Below are 23,933 nucleotides of genomic sequence, written 5' to 3'. Positions count from 1 at the left end.
TATTGTCCTGTCTCCAACCTTTGCTTTTTGTTGAATGTTGTTGAGAGTGTGGTAGCGCATCAGCTTCCTCTGTTCCTGGAGGAAACTGATTATCTGGACCCGTACCAATTGGGTTTCAGGCCCGGGTACAGCACAGAGACGGCATTGGTCACGCTGGTGAATGATCTCTGGCGGGCTTGGGACAGGGGTTGCTCCTCTGTCCTAGTTCTATTAGATCTCTCAGCGGCTTTTGATACCATCGACCATGGTATCCTATTGTGGCATCTCAGGGGGTTGGGAGTGGGAGGCACTGTTTTGCAGTGGTTCTCCTCCTATCTCCTGGGCCGTTGGCAATCGGTATTGATGGGAGGGCAGAGGTCTGCCCTGAGGCCTCTCGTTTGTGGAGTCCCTCAGGGGTCGGTTGTCTCTCCCCTCCTGTTCAACATCTATATGAAGCCGCTGGGCGAGATCATTCGTGGTTTCGGGGTGGGGTATCATCAGTACGCTGATGATACCCAACTTTTTCTTTCCACCCCGAACCAACCCAGTGATGCCATGACCGTGTCCCATTGCCTGGAAGCGGTCCAGGTCTGGATGGGGAGAAATAGGCTTCATCTCAATCCTGCCAAGACTGAGTGGCTGTGCATACCGGCATCTCGGACTAACCAGTCTATTCCACCTTTAATCTTGGGGGGTGAGGTGTTACCCCCTGTCGATAGGGCTTGCAACTTGGGCGTCCTCCTGGATTCACGGCTCAGTTTTGAAAACCATATAGGAGCCGTGACCAGGGGGGCCTTTGCCCAGGTTCGCCTGGTGCACCAGTTGCGGCCGTATCTGGACCGAGATGCCCTGCGCACAGTCACTCATGCACTTGTGACATCCCGATTGGACTACTGCAATGCTCTCTACATGGGGACCACCCGGAGGCTTCAGCTGGTACAGAATGCAGCCGTGCGGGTTGTGATGGGGGTTTCCCGATACTCCCATGTAACACCGCTGCTCCACGAGCTGCATTGGCTTCTGGTTGCCCTCCGGGTGAGATTCAAGGTGCTGGTGATGACCTATAAAGCCTTTAATGGCTTGGGTCCGTGATATCTGAGGGAACATCTGCTGCCGGCATCAAGTTCCCTTCGTCCTGTGCACTCCCACAGGGAGGGTCTTCTCAGGGTACCGCCGGTAAAAGATTGCCGGCGGACAATACCCAGGGGGAGGGCCTTCTCTGTGGATGCGCCTGCCCTGTGGAACCAGCTACCTTTAGAGCTTAGGACTGCCCCTGACCTTTGTTCATTCCGCCGGGACCTGAAGACCTGGCTCTTTGAGCTCTCTGGCTGGTCTGAGAATTTTAATTGGGATTTTAACTGTTTGTAATTGGGGTCTATTCTATATAATTTTTAATTGATTTTAACTTTTGTAATTTTTTTTTGAAATACCTTGTTAACCACCCTGAGTCCTACGGGAGAAGGGCGGTATATAAATTAAATAATTAAATAAATAAATAATTAAATAAATAAATAAATAAATTAGCATGCATGACATGGCCAAAATAATGAGACATAGCCTTACGATTTTTAGCTTCTAATGATGTTTTTGCTTTCATATGATTTAACTGCTATTTGTTATCTCAAATATATCTGAGATATTTGCCTATATCTCAACCAAATTCTATATTTATTGATTGGTATTTCTTTAGATGCTCTTTAACATACTGTATATCCTTAAAGTGATGTAGTGGCTACTAGCTTGGCCAACTTCAATAAAGAGTTGGACCAATGCATTGACGTCATGTGAATCAATATTAGCCTTGATGGCTATGTGACTCCTCTTATAGACCATCTGCTGACTTCTGCATGTCCTTTTGGTCAGCCCATGTGAGAACAGACTGATGGATGAGGTGGGTCAAGACAGCAAGGCACTGTTTTTATGTTTTTATTGGATTACATTTGAGTTCATTTGTATGCCAGCTACTTTCAAGATTCAGGTGATTCAGGATTATAAAAATAAAGTAGACACTACCGGTTGTTCAATTTCCATCTACCTTAACAATTTTCAAATATAAAATTAAAACATTTAGAAAGTTCTCATATTACATTAAAGAAGGAAAAGTACCCAAAGGAATGAAGGAAACTTGCACTGCTCGTAGAAAGTTCCCAAATTCAATTATTTCCTACCTGATTGCATGTTTTTGAGATAGAGCTGATGTATAAAATGGGCATTCAAATGCTCTGGATAACATTTTGGTAATGTAATATAGGAAACTCAAAAGGGCAAAAATGAGGAACTGTTCGTTTCCTGCACACATTTGCTTTTGGTATTTAATTTTTGCACCTAACTATTTTTAGGTGACTCTTGATGTCCAGTTTCACCCAGGTTGTGATTTTCCAATTTCAGGTTTATTTTTCATTTCTTCATTATCATAAATTATACCCCCTTTTCAATGTGCAGATTTTAATCAATATTTGTATAGTACTGTTCTTAGTACTGTATGTCCAGTTCTGAATATTGTCTCAAATACGAGGCAATGTTGTATATCACTTTTTTCCAGCAAGACATGAATTTTTATGTGTTTGATGTACATTTTATAAACAAATGGATTCATTCTTTGGGTGGTTATGCTGAAATCACCATCACAGAAGTCAAAAAAGTATGAATAACAATGCATCACTCTGTTGAATTGCAAATAGGTTTAGAACTGCTTTGTAAAGAGTTTTAAACTGTATCAAAACTTAGATATTTTTTTCATTATGTCACATGAACTTGTGCACTGCAAGAATGTCTAAAAACAATTCAACCAAAAATATTGGCATTTTCAGATAGTTCAAGTTTCAAGTTTCAAGTTTTATTTAATTTGTATACCGCCCTTCTCCTTGGTAGGGACTCAGGGCAGTTCACAGGGCATATATAAAAAAGACAATACAAAAATTAAAAAAGATTAAACCCATGCCCAGTTAAAAACAGTAATACAAATCTAAAACAACAAATTAAAACCCATAATCCCCCGTCAGGCCAGACCAGCTATTTCAAATAGGTGGGTCTTCAGGCCACGACGGAAAGTTCGGAGGTCTGATGCCGTCCGGAGCTCCACCGGCAGTTGGTTCCATAATGCCGGAGCGCCCACAGAGAAGGCCCTCCCCCTGGGGACCACCAGTCGGCATTCCTTGACTGGCGGCACCCTGAGGAGGCCCTCTCTGTGGGAACGCACAGGGTGGAGGGGAGTTGATGCCGGCAGCAGGTGGTCCCTGAGGTATCCCGGACCCATGCCATGTAAGGACTTAAAGATCGTAACCAAAACCTTGAACCTCACCCGAAAGACAACTGGTAACCAATGCAGCTCGCGGAGCAAAGGTGTAACATGGGAGTACCGGGAAACTCCCAAGACAACTCTCGCGGCCGCATTCTGTACCAGTTGGAGCCTCCGAGTGGTCTTCAAGGGAAGCCCCATGTAGAGAGCATTACAGTAGTCAAGGCGAGAGGTCACGAGCGCATGAGTGACCGTACACAGGGCATCCCGGTTCAGATAGGGCCGCAACTGGCGCACCAGGCGAACCTGGGCGAAAGCCCCCCTAGTCACGGCCACTATATGATCTTCCAGGGTAAGCCGTGAATCTAGGAGGACTCCCAAGTTGCGAGCCCTATCCAGATAGTCTCTGGATACCTTGGTTTAGTAGTATCTACCTATATTTTTGGCTATGTAAGGGTAAGAGACACAACTGAATGATTTTCTAAAAAAAACCCTTGTTCATAAAATCAAAAAAGAAAATAAATAACAAAATAGGCTGAAAAAGCTGCTTCTTTTAACATAAATCCAGCTCTTTAAAATGTTTTAATTAAAGAAAAGCAATTTCTAATCTTGTTAAAGTCATTTAAAATAGGATGTAATAAGATATATTATGCAGAAGTTACCTCAATACTCGTTAATTGATTCTGACAATTCTGAGTACCAAAATGATGAGTACCAAACAAATTTTTCCACTAAGGAATAATGTAGTGAGTCACAAGACAGTCAATACTGACAAGTTCTAGCTTTTGTGTTGAGTACCAAACAAATGATGAGTACCAGGAAAAAAAATTACGTCAAAATGTGTTGAGTACCAAATTTGATGAGTTTCAAAGCAGTTGAGTACCAAGGTATCACTGTACGTAATAACAGAATATGTATGAGACACATCTAGTAGAAATAGTAGGAAAACACAAATGTCTAACATAGCATGAGATAGTAGAATTTGGTCAAGAGGAATATAAAATAAAACCAATAGAAGAACTGGTGGCAGAAGGCTATAGCTGTCAATGGTTTCCTTGTTTATAGTTATTAGAAAGATTTGAAGTAGGCAAAAGGGTTTTCAATATTTTCAGTCTGACTTTGAAATAGAATTGTGTACAAATGATGAATATGTAACTGCTAAAATGTATAAAGCTTTATTTGAAAGAGAGAAATAAGTAAAAAAATATGATTTTTTTTTCTCCCTGGTCAATCATGTCTAATTCTGGGAAACTACCTGGACAAGTTCCTGCAGTTTTCTTGGCAAGATTTTTCAGAAGTGATTTACCACTGACTCCTAAAGCTGATAAAAAAGTGACTGGCCCAAGGTAATCCAGCTGGCTATGTGCCTAAGTCTGGATTAAAACTCATGATCTCTCAGCTTCTAACCCAGTGCCTTCACCCGCTACAACAAACTTTATAAATACATTTAAACTAAATTTTCAATCAGATTTCAAGAACAAGTGAAAGAATGCATAATAAACTGGGCTAAAATTTTTGGTTATAATATACAGACAAAACAATAAGAAAATACAAGGTTGAAAGGATTGACATTTACAGTATGTTATAATCGTAAAGACATTTTTTATAAACTGATGCACTGTTGGAAGATGTTACCAGAAAAATTGTCTAGAATGTATAGAAGGACTTCAAATACATGCTCAAAATGTGAACACTATCAGTGTCTATGGTTGATTGGAAAGTCCTTACGGATTTTTTTTTTGTGTAAAACAATGAAAAAAACCATGATTTATGGTTTTGATGATTAGACAGGATAGATTATAGAAAGAAAAGAGAGATGTTGGCTTTCAGTTTTATGTCTTTCTTATTCTTATTCTTTGTTTTTATCTTCCTTTTAAAGAAAATTTTATACATATGGTAGCATATGATATGGAAAATTCACGGTCGATCTTGGCACATCTCATGATAATGAAAATGATGATAAAAAACAGGGGGAAAAAACATACTGAATCATCCTATTAAAATAGACTAGACATCAGTCCAATTTCAGAGGTAGAGAATGTTCAGAGTTGGTTTTTCTTGAATGCTGCTTTTTAAAAGAGACTAAAAACCAAAACAGAATAGAACACCCCAAAAGTAGCTTTCACCCCTTTCTTTCTGAACAATGTTCGGGCACAATTGTTCTTCTATGGAGATAATCACGCAAGATTTCCAACACAGAAGTAAAAAGACATCAACAAGCATTTGTTGTTCATTTGGAGAAGACCCCTGAATCCTAAACTTAAACCCTTTCAGTACAAATAAACTAGCCAACTCTTCATTTTGTGAAGCCACACAATCAAAATGGTGTATCCTGATTCTGTCTTAGGTTCAGAGTTCATGTATGGGAGATGAGAGAAAGTAAAGACAAAGAGTAAAACTGAAGATCACTGAGATGCAATAATATGATATATAAAGCAACAATTATAATGCAATATATAATATTCATATAAATGAAATAGGCATGGGTATTGTATAATATTACATAAAATGTCTTGCAATAATCTGTATCTCAGAAAAAAATAGAATTCACTTAGATACTAATACTAATTGATGGAAGTGTCTATTCCTTCACATTTCTACTCAAAACTAATCAAATGATGCTCTGTTTTATGCTTCCTTTGGGAGTTTAAATGAACTCAGAATCCTCTATTTATTTCAGTTGATTTCCCTGGCTCCAATTACACATTTTGAGGCATGAATCAAACAACTGAAGAATGAACACTGAGATATTTTTGTTTTGTTTTTTGGAAAGAACTCTTTTTCCATTAACACGATAATTTCTGGGCATATTTTCCAAAAAGGCTCTTTAAAGAAAAATCTGTTTTAGGCCACTCAGAAAGTAGTTTCAGCTATGGAAGAAATCTAAGCTTCTTTTCTGAATAGTCTGACAAGTTTCAAGTGGTCTTGGCAACTGTAGTAGTTTATTAATATGGAATGAGATAAAGTGAGCACACTAAGTGTTCCAATCTAAGTCCTAGACTGAGGATCAGTTAAAAGTCGTCTTCTCAGAACAGAAGACCATCTGATAGGGTAGTATATTAGAGAAGAAATATAAGGCAAGCAGAGAAAAAAACCCCACAAATACAGGCTGGCAGGCACAGAGGAAAGGAACGCAATTCACCAACTGCAGAGATTTATTTATTTATTTATTTATTTATTTATTTATTTATTTATTTATTTATTTTTATAAACCGCCCTTCTCCCGAGGGACTCGGGGCGGTGTACAGAGTAGGACAGGCAACTAAATGAGATGCCAAATGAATAGACAAAATCTCTTTTAGAGGATCAATCAATGGAGCCCCGAAAAATTGAAGAACAAGTCTTTGCCTTGAGCACACCATCCTGAATTTATACAATTCTTTAAGTGTTCCTTTTTATTAAAATCTTAAATATTAAAGTCTTGATGGTGTGTGTGTGTCCCATACAGGAAGTTAGTGGATTAAAAGAAAATACCACCTCCATCCCTTATGAATATTGGTTCCTTTCTTAGCTAACCTTTATTAATTTTAATGTTAGTATTTACTGTTTTAATGTTTTACATTGATGGTGAAACGGGTGGCATATAAATGTAATAAATAAATAAAATCTAAACAAAGGGGAAAAAATAGGTGAAACTTGGCATAATAAAATTGTTATCTGTCTCTTTATCAACCCTCCCCCCCATTTACAAATTTAGAAATGGAGATTTTTCTGTTGCTTCTCCTACTTCACAGTAATTTCTTAGCATATGTACTTTTTACATCCAATTTTTGAATGTGAAATACAACATTATAATTTTAAGAATTCCAAATTACATTGCAAAACTTCTATCTATAGACACTCTGGGTTCCTTTATCTGTTTGGTAGGATTAAAATTATTCCATTGAACCAAAGTTCTTGTATTATATCTGTAAACAGTTAAAGTATATATGTATTAACAAGTTAAACCGTTATACGTTGAGGGAAACCCAAATCTGACAGGAGAACACGCGGGAACTTTGACAGCTGTCAAAGTTCCCCGCACGGCGCAGGCGCAACCACTGACAGCTCGCGGCTGTCAAAACACCGAGCCATGCGGAAGCCTGAACTGTCAAGAACAGACAACGCGGATTGGTCCGGATAGACGCGGCGCCAAAATGGACGTTCCTGATTGGCCCTCACTGACAGCTGCCGGCTATAAAAGCCGGGCAAGTTATTCTGTTTTTGTCTTTGCTCTAAATAAACCCTTTGTTAAGTAGCCTGTCGTCCCGAGTGGTCCTTCGGCTACTTCACTGGCGACGAGGATGGGATCGCTCCTGAGCTGAAGTCACGGCCGCGGAAGAGAGTTCCGGCCAGAGCTGTCACTGGAAGTTTTAACTTCCAACGGAGCGAGACCTAGGACCGGACGACATGGCAAACTTCGGGCGCGTGAGGGAATTCGACACCCGCCATCCCGAAAGATGGCAATCACACCTGGGGCAAGTCGAGGGATTTCTCCTCGTCAGCAAAATCACTGATGACAGAGCAAAGGCCGCCGCGCTTCTATACATCAGCGGACCCCCAGTCTACGACGCTGCCGTTGGGCTGTTCAGCCCGGTACCCATCACCGAGGTCTCCTACGCGGACCTGGTAGACCAGCTGACGAAGCATTATATGCCAGCCCGATCCGAACTGTACTGGCGGGTACAATTCGCCCAGAAGAAACAACGTCCAGACGAACCCGCAAACGATTTCATCGCTGGGGTCCGACACGCCGCGCGGAACTGCCACTTCCCCGACCTAGAAGACCGCATCAGAGACCAGGTGGTGATCGGGTTGAGGGACGAACGCCTACAGAAGAAGCTGACATCCAAAACCGACATGAGCCTGGCAGAGTTGACCAGAGAAATCATGGCCTACGAGTATAACCACAAGAAGAAACCGACTACCACGACCCCAGAGAGCCCAGCGACCGTCTTCCAAGAGAGTGCAACCCTCAGCGACAGCGACGAGTCGGTGGACTTCACCGACGGAGAAGCCCTGCAGCGCAGAATGGAACGCAGACAACCGAGAAGAAGCGACACTTCGGATCGCCGAAGGTCCAGGAACCCCCCTCCGCCACCGCCGCGTTACGAGCAACGGGCCACCTGCGCCAGCTGCGGGGGCAATCATGCCCGAGGAAGCTGCCGGTTCAGAAACGCTAAGTGCCACAATTGTGGGAAGACTGGCCACATCAAACCGGTGTGCCGCAGCAAGGGCCGCGACAACGTCAATAATTTGGAGGCAATTTCCCCAGGTAGGCCAGCTACCCAGGCCAACAGAGGAAAAACGCCAGGGGCCCTGGTAGAAACAATTGATAGGGTAAACAGCCTAAGCTCAAAGGTTAGGATCAGGGTAAAAATTCAGGGGGTGCCCTGCCTCATGGAGGTGGATTCCGGGTCAGCAGTCTCCTTAATTTCATTTGAAACATTTCAGGAGATCTGCCAACAAGGCAAGGGAAAAATTCCTCTGAGGCAAACCCAGGTCCACCTAGCAGATTTCCAGAAAACCCCTATTCCTCGGGAAGGGAGGGCTAAGGTTACAGTAGAGTACAAATCATTCAAGGGTCCCCTAGAAGTTCTGGTAACGCCCGGGAATCGCACCAACCTGATAGGGCTGAACTGGTTCGGGCCTTTAGGGATCGCCATAACGGGGGTAAATACAGTACAATCACCCAGTCTCGAAGCCGTTTGCAACAAGTATGCAGACGTCTTCGATGGCACCCTAGGAAAATACACCGGTCCCCCCATCTCCTTACAATTAAACCCAGCAATCCAGCCCATAAAGATAAGAGCTAGGAGAGTGCCCTTTGCCCTTAAAGAAAAAATTGAAAGGGAACTAGAGCGCCTCGTAGGGCTCGGGGTGCTTGAACCTACGGAGGAGGGAAGCTGGGAGACCCCAATAGTCACCCCGGTTAAACCTAACGGGGAAATAAGATTATGCGCGGACTATAAGGCGACCCTCAACCTAGCTCTCAGCCCCCATGCTTACCCGGTGCCAGCGGTAAGGGACGTTTTTGCTTCCATCCGCTCCGGCGCCATTTTTGCTAAACTTGATCTCACGCAGGCGTATTTGCAACTGCCTGTCACAAATGACACCGCGGAAGCCCAGACAATTGTCACCCACCGCGGTGCCTTTAAAGTAAAAAGGCTACAATTCGGCATATCGGCAGCCCCGGGTATCTTCCAGGGTATCATGGAGAAAACCCTGAAGGGAATACCCGGGGTCTGCCCCTATTTCGACGATGTTCTCATCGCCGGAGAAAATGAAGCAAATTTAGCTGACAGACTGTCAGCTGTGCTGAGCCGGCTCAGAGAAGCCGGCCTCAAACTTAAGCGGGAAAAGTGCTCCATTGGAGTCACATCCACAGAGTTCCTAGGGTACAAAATAGACGGCCAAGGTATCCACCCCACCACAGACAAACTAAGGGCTATTCAAACAGCACCAAGCCCAAGGAATAAACAAGAACTCCAAGCCTTTTTAGGATTATTAAACTTTTATCATGCCTTCCTTCCCCACAAAGCCACTATCGCAGAGCCTCTGCATAGACTCCTGGATAAGGGAACTGCCTGGTCCTGGACCAAAATACATGAAAATAGCTTCCAATCATTAAAAAAGATTATTTGCAATAGTTCAACGATCACCCTTTTCCGAGAAGATACACCAATATGCATCGCTTGCGACGCATCTCCCTATGGACTTGGGGCAGTATTAAGTCATTTATACAAGGACGGCACCCAAAGACCCATAGCCTTTTATTCACGCACTCTGTCAAAAGCAGAAAGGAATTACGCACAAATAGACAGAGAAGCCCTAGCAATAGTCGCAGGGGTTAAAAAATTTCATGACTACCTTTATGGGAGACCCTTTACTATATACACAGATCACAAACCCCTATTAGGGATATTCACTTGGAATAAAATAACACCTCAGATTCTCTCACCGAGAATACTACGGTGGTCCACATTCTTATCTGCCTATTCTTACCAGTTAATCCATAAACCAGGGAAGGAATTAGGACACGCAGACTGCCTCAGCAGACTGCCAATTCAAAGCAAGGATCCAGACCCAGCCCCAGCTGGAATGATCCTAGCAATTTCGCAACTTCCAGACTGTCCCCTCTCTGCTAAGATTATAGCAAACAACTCAGCTAAGGACAAAATACTCAGCAGAATTCTCAGGTGGGCCACAATAGGGTGGCCAGCACAAAACCCACACCCCCAATTCCAGCCATACTTCAACAGGAAAAACGAAATATCTTCACATAGGGGATGCCTGCTATGGGGAAATCGAGTCATAATACCAAATAAGAACACAAATCAAACGTTAGACATCTTACACGAAGGACACCCTGGCATTGTCAAGATGAAAGCTATGGCCAGAAGTTATGTCTGGTGGCCTGGCATAGATAAGGAAATAGAAAAATATGTGGGAGGGTGCTACACCTGTCAAGCAACCCGGAACGAACCACCCCAGGCACCAATTCACAAATGGGAAACGACAAAAAACCCATGGTCACGCATACATTTAGATTTCGCAGGAGCTATCCAGGGACAGAGTTTCCTAATTGTAGTGGACAGTTATTCTAAATGGTTAGAAGTCACTCCCCTTAGGAAAACAACGTCAGGAGCCACTATACAAGCCCTAAGAAAAATATTCGCCACACACGGCCTCCCAGACACCATAGTTTCAGACAATGGCCCTCAATTCACCTCTTGTGAATTTCAGATGTTCGCTATGAAGAATTGTATTAGGCTGGTCACGTCTGCACCCTTCCACCCATCGACAAACGGGATGGCTGAAATTATGGTACGTTCCACAAAAGAAGCTTTGAAAAAATTCGTCAAAGGGAACTGGCAACGACGACTCAGCCAATTCCTAATGTCACAACACTCAACCCCATGCACAACAACGGGCAAATCACCAGCAGAACTAAGATGGGGGAGGAGGCTGATAATGCGGCTCGACAGACTACATCCTGACACATACCCGGAAGAAAACGAGCAAACCCCACCCAACCGCACACTCAAACCAGGGCAAATGATATGGGCACGATCATACACAGATAAAAACAAATGGGTCCAAGGAACAGTGCTAAAACAAACAGGACCCATTTCTTATCTAATATCCACACAAACTCACGGCAACCTGCGCCGCCATATCGACCAACTCAGACCCAGACAACCACCACACACCCCAGAACCCCAACCGGAGGAACTCAACCTGCAACCCCCTCCAGAAATACTACCGCTGCCAAACCAAGAGGAAGAGGGGCAAAGAGACGCACCACCGGCAGAACCAGACATCACCCCACTTCCACGTCGTTCCAACAGGAACCGAAGGGCCCCCGCCTACCTAAAGGACTACCAGTGGGCAGGTTCCAACGACCAAGAGGGAGGAAACGCTCCAGGGGAGGGGTAAGGGGTGTATTATATCTGTAAACAGTTAAAGTATATATGTATTAACAAGTTAAACCGTTATACGTTGAGGGAAACCCAAATCTGACAGGAGAACACGCGGGAACTTTGACAGCTGTCAAAGTTCCCCGCACGGCGCAGGCGCAACCACTGACAGCTCGCGGCTGTCAAAACACCGAGCCATGCGGAAGCCTGAACTGTCAAGAACAGACAACGCGGATTGGTCCGGATAGACGCGGCGCCAAAATGGACGTTCCTGATTGGCCCTCACTGACAGCTGCCGGCTATAAAAGCCGGGCAAGTTATTCTGTTTTTGTCTTTGCTCTAAATAAACCCTTTGTTAAGTAGCCTGTCGTCCCGAGTGGTCCTTCGGCTACTTCAGTTCTCATCCCACTCAAATGAACAAGCATACATACCATGGAAGGATTAAATCAAACAGCTAAAATAATACAAATGGACCAAGGGGAAAAAAGCAATATTTCTAAAGGATTCATTAGTACAGAAAAAATCTGTATCCAGCTAGCCTGAATTTACCCAAAAATGTTAAATATAATTTTTGTGAGACAAAAAAATGATAACATCTCTAGATCCAGCATGGTCATTGAACTTTATTATCCCAGGAGAAGTTACAGCTGTGCTAAAGCCTGAACAGGATATCTAACCAACAATTTATTTTAATTTTCCATGATGCCCATTGTAACACACTGGGCAGTATTTTAATAGTACACCCAAATTACATATTTTTATCAGTTTAGGGGGAAGCCTCACCTGGTAGTGCTTTTACCAAGGTGTTGGAAGTTTAGTCAATCCTGAATGCTCATTTTGGAGTTAGTCAGCTGGGAAATTTCATACATATAAGCTAGTTTGTTTAGCCTGTCTTCTTTGATTCTTCCTTGAAGATAGCCAGTTGGATTATAAACTTAATATCAACTTATCATTGTTTGATTTTTTCATTTGTATCTCCGTTGCTTATATGTTGTACTAAACATATACAAAACAAACTAAGAATGGCTGTAGGGAACAATCACACTGAAGGATCCATAAGTATAGTTTAAATTTTTTACATAAGACTGTAGCTGTCTTACTAAAGACTCATCAGAGCTCCTGAAAGTGCTGGGCTGTTATTATGTGTCATAATTAAGTTTTTTTATCTGTATGGTGGAGAACACAATAAAATTTCAGCTTTCCCCAGGTAAGCATTTTACATTGGAAATAAGTGAGGTTTTTTTATTATACAGGAGAAAATGGTTGAAAATGTGCTATTCTTGATTTACATAATTGATACAACAGTTAGGGAGAAATATTACATGCTTTTTTCAATAGGAGCCTTAAATGCCCTATTTTTATGAGTCCCTACTGAATATTTTTACTTGTTTCACAAATGTTTCAAAAACTTTACAATAGAAGACTTTAATTATCTTACCCCTAGTAAACCTTTCAGGAGAACATGCAGTTAAGTTTCAGTAATATGTTTCTTTATAGCATTTTCAAAGCAAGCAAAGATTTTGAAGATCTTTTTCATCCTAAATTTGTCTTGCTGCACATGGGTCAGATCGTTTGACTATCTGGGCTGTTGATATAGGTAGGCCTTCAGGTTCAAAGATATGCTGTTGTGCAGTTCGTACGTGAACATAGAAGTTATTATGCAGTTTCAGTTTGAAAGCACAGAGTCTAGGACAAGGAAGTCCCTAATTACAATAACTGTGGGTATTATTTTTTGATGTCACTAACGATTTTCCATCAATTTTTGGCAGGTCCTGTCTTCAAAGGTGATGTAGGCTTCATAGCACAGGGCCTGCCAACAGGTTCTGCCAGTTGATGCAGCTTCTAGTTTCCTTGGCTGGATATCACAATGGCATCTGGCCTCTTATGATCAAGGATTCAATGCTGGTGGATTCTGCATGATTCAAGATGTCCAGCTTAGAGACAAAATCTTGCCAATGAATGCTAGTGAATGGAGCAGTGGGCACACTTGTGATTCTTCCTTCCTTCCTTCCTTCCTTCCTTCCTTCCTTCCTTCCTTCCTTCCTTCTTTCCTTCCTCCTTCCTTCCTTCCTTCCTTCCTTCCTTCCTTCCTTCCTTCCTTCCTTCCTTCCTTCCTTCCTTCCTTCCGTTCTTTCTTTCTTTCTTTCTTTCTTTCTTTCTTTCTTTCTTTCTTTCTTTCTTTCTTTCTTTCTTTCTTCTTTCTTTCTTTCTTTCTTTCTTTCTTTCTTTCTTTCTTTCTTTCTTTCTTTCTTTCTTTCTTTCTTTTTTCTTTCTGTCATCTGAATCTGCTGATCTGAAGCCTGCTTTGCAGGAAATGCTTACTGAAAATCACCAATCCAATGAACTAGAAGGTATGCAGTTTCTGAGGATGTATTCCTGTTCTGGAATTTTGTCTCACTACAGGTGAGATTTGTACCTTGCTTTCACATTTTAAAAATCATGGTCACTTTCCAAGATACTTTGGATATTATTTACAGATAAGAAGCTTAGGCCACTGAAAGCAAGTAGAAGGCAAATTGTGGGTTACCCACAGGTGAACTTTATCTATGGTAGAATGGGGGTCTTTTTATATCATTGGAACCCTGACAAAGGTCAATACTCAGGTCTACATTTTAGAACAGCCAAGATAGTACACACATACTTTTATTGGATATTGTCTCAGCAAAAAATCTACTTAGTGCACAAAACCCATATGTAAAAATGACTCAACAGCCAATAAAGAGCTTTCACATTTGGAAGAACTGTCTAAAAATCCCAGAGTTTATTACTCTTATGGGACAAAAAGATTAGCAAAACACTGAGGCACCAAGTAGTCCTGTTGTTCATGTTCTTGCACATGGGAATTATGCTTCTAATCTAAACCCTAGTTATAAGAATTGTTATATTGCGGAAGATAGAAAAACTGTCTTTTATATTCAAGCTGATCAAACCTGGTTATGCTCAGATAAAGACTTAAAATATTCTAACAAAATGCAGTTTAATCTAAAAAGCTGTAACTGAAAAAATTTCCATGACAGCACAACCTAATAGATTCATATGCCTTAATTCAAACTATATCTCATTCCCTGGAAACCACAGTTCTTCACTTTAAAAACATTTCTCCTCTCTTCAATGATACTCAGCAACCAATAATGAATTCTACTCATCTCAAATTTAGATAGATTGAAATTAAGACCTGTCTGTTATCCAACAGTGAGTTCTTTTGCTCATTTTAAACACTGACTCATAATAATTTCACTGAAAGTTTGAGCTGCAGGGTTATATCTTCCCCAAACTTTATCCAGTTGCACAGTAAGATTTTGTCTATCTGTTCTTCTCTGAAAAGTTTTAAGAGTGCTCTCTTGTTCTCTTTCTCTCTCTCTTTCATTTTTCCCATGCAATTAGGAAAAAAAACAGTATTGTTTAATTGAAGTAATATCCACATACACCCTACATTTTTCCAGGACAAAATGTCTCTAACCAAGGAACCATGGAAAGAAATTGAGAACTCTAAAACACCAGCATCAAGTTGAAATGTTTATAAATTTATTTTCATTGAAATTACCAGACTGGTATAATCACTATAGTTTGCTCTGAACATTTGCATAAAACATGGCAGATACTTTGGAGCAAAGAGAGGTACTAATGTAGAATCTACCTGAATCTTTTTAAAGCAGCTGTGTCTTTCTTTGAGACAACATGGAAGTCATTGTATCCTACAAAAAATTGGTTGCTTAAATGAAATAGAGGGAGGTGCTATATTCATGTGTCTGTGTGCTCCAAAAAACAGAATATCAGAATAACAGAGTTGGAAGGGACCTTGGAGATCTTCTAGACCATCCCTCTGCTCAGGCAGCAAATCCTATACCATTTCAGACAAATGGTTGTCTAATTTCTTCTTAAAATCTGCCAGTGTTTGAGAATTCACAACTTCTAGAGAAAATTTGTTCTACTAATTAATTTTTCTAACTATCAGGAAATTTCTTCTTATTTCTAGGTTGCTTCGCTCCTTGATTAATTTCCATCCATTGCTTCTTGTCCTGCCTTCAGGTGCTTTGGAGAATAGCTTGACTCCCTCTTCTTTGTGGCAACCCTTGAGATATTGGAACACTGCTATCATGTCACCCCTAGTCCTTATTTTCGTTAAACTAGACATACCCAATTCCAGCAACTGTTCCTTATATGTTTTAACCTCCAGTGCGCTAATCAATTTTGTTGCTCTTCTCAGCACTCTTTCTGGAGTCTCAACATCTTTTTTACATCATGGTGACCAAAACTGGATGCTGTATTCCACGTGTGGTGTAGCAAGGCATTATAAATGATATTAACCAAAGAAAACTCTCTAAAAACAAATTAAGATAATAAAACACTAAATTTAATAGAAGCTGAAGAAACGGCCCAACAAATCAAAAGAGCAAAACATTTTTTTTAAAAATGCTAATAAGCCGGGGAGATGGTTGTCTTATAAACTGAAAGAAGAGAGAAAAAACTGATAAACAAGTTACAAGATGTGAGAGGTGATTTACAATGTCAAAATGATGCAATACAAAAAAATAATTAAAGAACTTTATGAAACATTCTACAATATAGAAGAAATTCCTCAAGAATTTGCAAGACTAGCAAAAATGTTTAAAAATATGTCTAGCAATTGTTGGAAATGTAGACAAAAGCCAGGCACGTATTACCATCTTTGGTGGACATGCCCTAAAGCAAAGAACCTTTGGTCAAAATCACAAAGGTGGCTAGAGAAGTTGACAGGAACACATGTAGACTATAAACCAGAACTATTTCTTTTAGGTATAATTTCAGAAAACTATGATAAAGAATGTGTATACCTAATATTACGTGTATTAACAAGTAGCGAGAATTACATTTGCTTAAAATTGGAAAAATGAAGAAACACCTGACCTTTGCTCCTTCCGACGCGGTCTGAAGACCTATCTATTTGAACAAGCCGGCCTGGCCTGATGGGGGATGTGCTGGGGTTTTTATTGTGGATTTTTATATTATTCTATTGTTTTAGCTCGGGCTCCTATTTAATTCTTTTTTAATTTTTGTATTCTGTATTTTTATATGTGCCCTGTTCACCGCCCTGAGTCCTTCAGGAGAAGGGCGGTATACAAATATATAATAAATAAATCTGAAGAAGATATAAGCTGGACTGTGCAGAAATGGATAGGCTCACATTGAAAATGAAAGGGAAAGAAGATTCAGAATACTTCCAAACATGGGAAAATTTGTATAAATGGTTATAAAAATGTAATAATGGATAGGAATGGAAACTGTATTACTATTAATGTTAAATATGTAATGTTGCTTACTAAATAAAAAAACATTATTGTAAAAAACTATATATATAAATGGTATTAACACTTCACGTTATCTTGATTCTATCCCTCTATTAATGCAGCCTAGCACTGGGTTGGCTTTTTTGGCAGTTGCAGCACATTGCTGGCTCAATATTTAAGTGATTGTCCACTAGGACTCCGAGATCCCTCTCACATTTACTACTATTGAGCCAGGAAACACCTAAACTGTATCTGTGCATTTGGTTTTTCTTGCCTAATTGTAGAACTTTACTTTTTTCACCATTGAATTTGATTTTGTTAGATAGCACCCAATGTTCAAGTCTGTCCAGATCCTCCTGTATCTTAAGCCTATCTTCTGGATAGTTCCTGCCAGCTTGGTGTCATCTGCTAATTTGATGAGTTCCCCATCTATCCCCTCATCCAAATCATTGATGAAGATGTAGAAGAGCACCCCACTGCATACTTCTTTCCATGTAGATGCAGTTCCCTCAAATAGATTTTTAAAACATTGACCATTTTAAATAAACAGCATTGTATCAAATTATAATTGGCAAAAGTATCAAGCTTCAGAACAAAACAATCTTCCATAGATGAAGGATTAATGAAGTTATCCTTAACTGTGGACATTTTCATGCTTTTTTAACCTGGACTTATAGTGTCGCTAAACCCAAACCATATCTGAAAGAAAAATGAATGAACTCTACCTTTAAATAAAAAGTCTGTTAGTAAAAACATCACCTTTTCAAAGCAATCCAATTAACCTCAATTTAATTACTTCCAGACATCTCTAAGGCATAGATGAGCCAAATATAAAAAACAAAAAAACAGTTACGGTAAATGCTAAAATAACTAAATAAAATTACTTATTACATAATACCATCCATTTATTAAGAGACTGACATGCCAAATAAATAGTTTCTTGGGAAAATGGAAAAAGAAAGGAAGGGCCGTGATATGAGGGCAAAGGTGCCAAAAAAGCTATTATTGAATTCTACTATGCTTGCTTGTTCTTTATTCCTATTTTAAACCAGAAATAAAACAGAATTGCCCAGAGCTAAGACCTCAGTGTGGAGAGGGAGGTCAATGCATGGGTTTACTTGAAAACTGAATGGATGGAAGTTTACAGATGTGAAGATCACAGTGTAAAAGAGGGAGGAGATTGGATCCTTCCCGTTTCTATCATAAACACATATTTCAAATTGTTTGCCTGGTTCAGTTGTTAAAGATTGCAAGGTATCCCACTAGCATCAATATATTTTTAAAATTATCTGTAATTGTTATGCAGGGGTGAGTTCTGGTGTTATAGAGCACAGTTGAGTAAGCAAGGATTGAAGCCTTACCATAGCTCAGATGTGACTCATTCACTCTCCGAGTGTTTACTGGAAGCCACAATATAACTCAAAAGCAACTGTGGGTAGTCCACACAGAACTGGAGGCTGGCTAGCTTCCTTAGGTATCAATAGCTGGTAATAGCTATTAATAACTCAATGGCTACTAAATAATAATGCTCATTCAGTCAGGGAGAACAGGTTACTTATTCTTGACTTATTATTGGTCTTTTTTTAAAAAAAGAAAAGATACACTTAAAAGTCTACTTGCTGATGATGCTGGTCTTGTATTATCTACCTTAGATATGTTGGGAAAGGAAGCTTTGCTAATTCCTATCAGCATTCTACAATTTCTGTTGCAAATTATATCAGCCAGAGAGAGTGGCTGTAGAATTGAAAAATGCATCAGATCAGCAGGATGTAAGGATGTGACAACGTTGTACTGGACATTATAGAAAGCAAGTTTAGTATCCAGGCATTTTCTTTGCCAGCCACTACACTTTCATGAGATAAGGGGAATGTTTGAGGGCAAAACAGAGCATTTCATTGTTGAACTGATTATCTTGTTTGTTTCTATAAGAAACTGACATTTAATACTTGATTTTAAGGGATACTAAAGCTGGGTGTATTTACTTCCATGAGCCTAAGTCAGTAAAATATATTGCTAGCTCAAAGTAATGATTAGGATTCAATTCCAGCAGAAGCTAATAAAAAAGTAGCTAAAGATGGTTGGAAGTTCCTGAAAGAAAAAGAAAAAAAACTAGATGAAAAAATGTGAATAGCTCTAATAGGGGATAAAAAGTGTAAGACAGCAGGAGAATATCTGCAAAAAAAAATGAAACAGGAGGTGCAAAGATAGAAAGACTATACAGAGATGGTGCAGAATTGTAAGAAAAAAGGTGTCAGAAAGTCTGAAGCTCAAGAAGAGTTTAAGGTGATGAGGGAAATTAAGAACAAAAAGTATTCTTCAAATATCTGCAAGTTAAGCTGCTTAATGAACACGGCAATGTAACACAGAGAAAATCTAGAATTACCTTACTCCTATTTCAGCTGTCTTCTCTGACAGTTGAGTGCTTCATAAGTCAATTGCTAAAAAATAAAGGGACATGACTTGTTTAAAATTGATAGAAACATACTCAGAGAATATCTAAGTACAAATGAAGGTAAATATACATATCCCGGGATAATGTTGCAGGATCCAATCTGGGTCGGTCATCAGAATCAGAGCTTTAGTCTTCTGAGCTTTTGGGCTCATGCTGGAGCCCATCTTCAGGGAACTTTTCTCTGGCAGAGTGTGTGTGTGTTCAGTGCAACTAACTCTGGCCCAGTTCTCTAAAATAAAGTCCCATAGGTATTAATATCTATTTCTGAACTGTTAGACTCATTGTCTTCAGATGTTAGATACTTCTTTACTTACCTGACTTTTCCATGCTTAATCAGGGCTTTAGGCTTTGTTTGATCTAGGCCAGGGATATTAACACAACCACAAATGTAATATATATCATTGTTGCAAATCTGTAAGCCACAGTCATCATTTTGCGATTGCATTGTGTATGCATACACCATGTTTTCCTGAAAGTAAGACCTACCTGGAAAATAAGCCCTAGCTTGATTTTTGGAGGTGGGCCTAATGTAAGCCTTACCGCAAAAATAAGCCCTAGTTTTGGGGTGAGGCTTGTACCTAAACATCAAGCTAGGGTGGGGGTGGGGAGTGGAGCTTACCACTGCAGCCAAGCCTCCCATGGATCACCACTTACCTCATCAGCCCACTTCTTCTGTGGGTGAATGAACAGCTTCATTCTGCAGCTTACAATGTCACTCTGGTCTGCATTTTGCATTCAGAGGCCTTTCTGGAAGGCCTCTGCAGCCAAGACCCGACCTATGGATTCAATCCATAGCTCAGTTCTCGGCTGCAGAGGCCTTTCCAGAAGGCCTCTGACTGCGAAATGCAGGCTGGAGCTCCATTCTCAGCTGCAGAATGAAACTGCTCCTTCAGCTGATGAAGAAGTAGGCCAACTGGGAGGGGCTGTCAGTGCCGCTGTGCGAGGTGAGTGGAAAAGACACCCCCCCCAAAATAAGACCTGGTGCCTCTTTGGGGAAAAAAATAACACTGGGTCTTATTTTCAGGGAAGCACTGTATATGTGTGTGCTTAAACGTCAGTGAATAGTGTGATAGAAACCTCAGGTCATTAAAATAGGTTGGGTAGAAATGACAGAAAGTAGCCATAAAGTGTGTCTTCCATGCATCCTTCAAAATCATGGTCTGTTATGAAAAATTAAGAAGTCCATATGCAATATATCTTCTTTCTTGAGGTATTCCCAATCATTGGGAATATATTGCTTTACTTTGGCAGTTCAAATCCCTGAAGTTAAAGAGACAGATGGCTAAGTATTGAGCAGATGGGTAAAAATGATGAATAGTTATAGACAGGGTTACTAATCGTACATTTGTCCACTATATTAGCACAATCTGCTTCCTCCTGGAATACACCCTGAACTGTTGAGCAAGCTAACAATGAAGAGCTCTTTTATTATTATTGCTCATATTTTATCTGAAAGAACAGTTGTCAACATCACTCACTTGGGCTCGTGCCATGAGCCACTTTTTAAAATGATAAAGCATGGTGTACACTTTTGCATGCGTTAACTATATCTCTCATGTGACATCTGTTATTTAACCCTACTGCTTGCTTTTATGCCCTGCTGAAATTTAGGAAGGGAAGGGTAAGTAATGGCTCCAATCAGTAATGTCTCAGTGCCCTTGGATTTATCATAAGATTGGAATGTCCACACACCCCTCCTGATCCAAAAGCAATGAATCTATCATTTTTGTTTCCTGATAGATGAAGCTTCCATTTTATATAATTTCCAGCTCTGAGATTGAGCCTTTTGGGTTTGGGGGGATTTATCAGGGGGAGGGAAAATTCTTATGGATTTTTTTTGTTTGGATTTCTTTGAAGGAATTCTTAGATAATAAAAATGGAGAGTCAATTATTCATTTAAAAGGTTGCTCCTAAAATGAGAGATAGTATCTTTATCTTCTTCCTTGAGACATGATGTTTGGGACAATGCTGGCTGATTGTAAAATTATTCTGATACATCTGTTCAATTTCTAATACTTCTCTACACCATTATGACATCTCAATTTGATAAGCTTCCACTCTCCTTATAAGTGCTTAAAATTTCTCTGTTTGGAGATGGAGGCCTAGAATTAAGCATGGTAGTTGAGATTTGAATTAAATCATTTTAAACTGTATCTAAGTGGTCACTTACATAATAGTTACAGTGGTTACTCCTAGAGTGTACTGAGTCAAGGATCCTCTGCTTTGTAAAGAATTACTGCTTACATATTTACAGTACTTACTTGAATTCTTCGAGAGTGTACTAAGTTGATACTTTTCCAGCAAATGGATCAAGCAAAAAAACATTTTCCATTCTGAGGTACAACTTCTTGCAAAAAAAAAAAAAAAATAGTACGCCACGAATCTATATACAGTGTAATGCTCATAATCTGCTTTACTTCTCAACAAGTAAGTTTGCCGAGTTCTGTTGGAATATCTGCTTATTTATACATTCTTGTACCAAATGGATATGATTACTTTAGAAAATAGGTATCATATACTTTTATTTTTGATGTTCAAATTCATAAGCCTGAATTTCTGAAAAAAATTCTCTGTCATTTTCAGAGCAATACAAAAACTAAAGTGTTGAGAGAAGCAGAATAACAATAATAAAAAAGATTGACCCTACAAAATAATATTTAAGGAATCTGAAGAAGTAAAGAAGTCAGCTTTAAAATCAGATAAGCACCAGAGATAAGAAAATTAACTGCACACAGCAAGTCACATTTGACGCAGCAATCTAAAAGTTAATGAAAGAACAGCTGAAGTTGACAACATGATGGAAGCAATCTGGAAAAGGGTATAAGATAGGCTGGACATGTATCTGGCTGGAAGTCCCCCAATTTCTGCTTACAATGTTTATCCCAGTGGTTCCTATCTTCCCCAGTCCTCGCGCGTTACCTAGTCACAATATAGCAGAGCAAATTTATTTATTTATTTATTTATTTATTTTATTTATATACCGCCCTTCTCCCGAAGGACTCAGGGCGGTGAACAGGGCAATACATGTTAAAAGACAAAATACAAAAATTAAAAGAGATTAAACAAATGCCCACAGCTCTTACAATAGGTTAAAACACATTAAAAGTAATAAAAACCCAACCCATCCCATCAGGCCAGGCCAGCTTGTTCGAAGAGATATGTCTTTAGATTGCGCCGGAAGAAGCGCAGGTCGGGCGCCATCCGGAGCTCAACCGGAAGATGGTTCCATAAATCCGGCAAGCCCACAGAGAATGCCCTCCCCCTGGGGGCCACCAGTCGGCATTCTTTGACCAGTGGCACCCTGAGGAGGCCCTCTCTGTGGGAGCGTACTGGGTGGAGGGAAGTTGATGCTGGCCGCAGGTGTTCCCCAAGGTATTCCGGACCCATGCCATGTAGGGCTTTGTAGGTCAATACCAGCACCTTGAACCTCACCCAGAAGACAACTGGAAGCCAATGCAGCTCACGGAGCAAAGGTGTAACATGGGAGTATCGGGAAACTCCCAGCACAACTCTCGCGGCTGCATTCTGTACCAGTTGTAGCCTCTGAGTGGTCTTCAAGGGCAGCCCCATGTAGAGAGCATTGCAGTAGTCCAGACGAGAGGTCACGAGTGCATGAGTGACCATACATAAGGCATCCCGGTCTAAATAGGGCCGCAACTGGCGCACCAGGCGAACCTGGGCGAAGGCCCCCCTAGTCACAGCTACTATATGGTCTTCTAAAGAAAGCTGTGAATCTAGGAGGACTCCCAAGTTGTGAGCCCTATCCACGGGGGGTAATACCTCACCCCCCATAGAAAGAGATGGGATATCCTGAATATCCCGAGATGCCGGTACGCACAGCCACTCAGTCTTGTCAGGGTTGAGTCGAAGCCTGTTCCTCCCCATCCAGACACGAACCACCTCCAGGCAGCGGGACATCACATTGAGGGCATCACTGGGGTTGTTTGGGATTGAAATAAAAAGCTGGGTATCATCAGCATACTGATGATACCCAACTCCAAAACCACGAATGATCTCACCCAGCGGTTTCATGTAGATGTTGAACAGGAGAGGCGAGAGGACCGACCCCTGAGGGACTCCACAAGCGAGAGGCCTCGAGGTCGACCTCTGCCCCCCTGCCAACACCGACTGCAAGCGTCCCAGGAGATAGAAGAAGAACCACTGAAAAACCGTGCCTCCCACTCCCAATCCCCTGAGACGCCGCAGCAAGATACCATGGTCGATGGTATTGAAAGCCACTGAGAGGTCTAATAGGACTAGGACAGAGGAATATCCCCTGTCCCAGGCCCTCCAGAGATCATTCACCAGAGTGACCAATGCCGTCTCCGTGCTGTACCCGGGCCTGAAGCCGGATTGGTACGGGTCTAGATAATCAATATGTGTTTCTCTTTTCCTGTGTAAGGAGTTACAATTAACAAAGATTTTCTAGGTTAACAAAGGCTCTCTGTGCATTCCAACAAACATGTCGTTCCTGAATCCCAAAGTTAACAAGAAGGCTTCAGGATTTCGACTGTTGTTCAGCTTAGTTCAGTTTTGTAGAATAGGTGATGCTGCTGATAATCTTTCAGTTATACATCTCTCCATCTCTCTGCTGTTTC

Source organism: Vipera ursinii (genome assembly GCF_947247035.1).
Source record: "Vipera ursinii genome assembly, chromosome: 3".
Taxonomy (NCBI): Eukaryota; Metazoa; Chordata; class Lepidosauria; order Squamata; family Viperidae; genus Vipera; species Vipera ursinii.
The sequence above is the reverse complement of the archived record's forward strand: the minus strand, read 5'-3'. Positions refer to the sequence as shown.